This window comes from Octopus bimaculoides, chromosome 18, assembly GCF_001194135.2.
Source record: "Octopus bimaculoides isolate UCB-OBI-ISO-001 chromosome 18, ASM119413v2, whole genome shotgun sequence".
Lineage (NCBI taxonomy): Eukaryota > Metazoa > Mollusca > Cephalopoda > Octopoda > Octopodidae > Octopus > Octopus bimaculoides.
The window spans coordinates 45,627,472-45,629,246 of NC_068998.1; the positions used below are offsets into that span (position 1 = coordinate 45,627,472).

At 39.3% G+C, this 1,775-nt stretch overlaps 1 long non-coding RNA gene across 1 annotated transcript in view; it reads right to left on the reverse strand.

Annotated features, from left to right (window-relative positions):
* Positions 1-1,775, reverse strand: part of LOC128249892 (uncharacterized) — a 69,254-nt gene that overhangs the window by 13,561 nt on the left and 53,918 nt on the right. The gene's annotated exons all lie outside the window — the stretch shown is intronic.

Below are 1,775 nucleotides of genomic sequence, written 5' to 3' on the forward strand. Positions count from 1 at the left end.
CGGCGGCGGCAGTGGCGGTGGTGGTGGTGGTGATGGTGGTGGTGGTGGTGCTGGGGGGAAACAGAGCAAGTTATCTTCAGAGCTGATGCTTTATCCTAATAAACAGAATTCACTAATAGAATCCAAGCAGCAGGTGGTAGTGCTGAATGGGGTAACATGTTAACCCTTTTGATATCAACCCACCTGAGACCATCCCAATGCTCTTTGATACAAACTTCCTGTTTAAAACAATCTAAATTAAAGCTGGTCATCAAAATTAGGTGCGATCGTGACTGTGTGGTAAGAAGCTTTCTTCCCAGCCACATGATTCTGGGTTCAATCCCACTGCATGGAACCTTGGGTAAGTGTCTTCTGCTATAGCCCCCACCTAAAGCCTTGTGAGTGGATTTGATAGATGGAAACTGAATGAAGCCCCATCATATATATATGTATGTGTTTATGTGCGTGTATCTGTGTTTGTTCCCCTGCCATCGTTTGACAACCGATGATGGTGTGTTTATGTCCTCGTAACTAAGTGATTCAGCAAAAGAGTTTGATAGAATAAGTACTAGGCTTACAAAGAATAAGTCCTGGTGTTGATTTCTTTGCCCAAGATGCCATGCAGTGGAACTGAACACTGAACCATGTGGTTGTGAAGCAAACTTCTTGCCACACAGCCATGTCTGTGCCAATGTCAATGTTATTTTAGTAAATTCTTTATTATTTTCAAAATTAAATGACTAAAAAGCAACATATTTCTACAAAAATACAGGTCATTGTCGACTTAAGACCTATTCGACTTTACAATGATCGGTGCACCTGTTCCTGGCAGCAATAATGAATATTCCAGTTGAAATCTAATGGGTTTAATTTCTTAGAAATTAACCCATCTTCGGATGATGTCAGCCAACAAACACTTCCCCTAGATTTGGGTATGTCTCCACTGTGTCGGATGACTATTCTGTCTCGGAGACGTTGAGGCAACCTCGTATTTGTTTATAAGGCATCTGCTTGAGACTCCAACATTTTTTACTAACACCAGTATAATAGTATAATACAGAATGCTGTGTGTGACTTTTATCTGAGAATGTACCTTAAGAATGTAAAAATATAAAACAAAGCTATGTATAGACCTATAGGCCGACTTACGTCCAAATCAACTTACGATCAGTCAGTCAGAACCAATTGTGGTCGTAAGTCGACGACGACCTGTACAGTAATGAAAAGGTTAAGCATACAAACAGAAAAAAATATACAGTTCATCCATTGGGGCCCCATATAGTTTGCAGCTTGGGCCAACATGAAGTTGTGATAAAATGCACTTACACAAAGAGCCATGCTGTGGAATCAGAACCAGAACAATAAGAACAATGGATATAATTATGATTGTATACGAAGTGCTGTTGTTTAGCTGGTGAGCATGAGTTTAACCCCTGAGTTAGTCTGTGATGTATTTTCTGGTTGAAGTATAATGAACCATCGGCATTGCAGGTATTAGAGTCTCTAATAAGAGGAAAAGTAGGTAGGCAGGCAGGTAGGTAGGTAGGTAGGTAGGTAGGTAGGTGGGTGGGTAGGTGGATGGATGGATGGATGGATGCGTAGTTAAAGAAATAGAATAAGATAGATGGATGATCGGTTAGAAAGATGAATATATAGAAGGGTTCAATAGATATGAATACACACACACACACACACATATATGTCTGTGTGAGTATGAGTGTGTGTGTGAATGTATATGTTATATGTGCATGTATTCATGTTTATATATTATATATATATATATATATATATATATA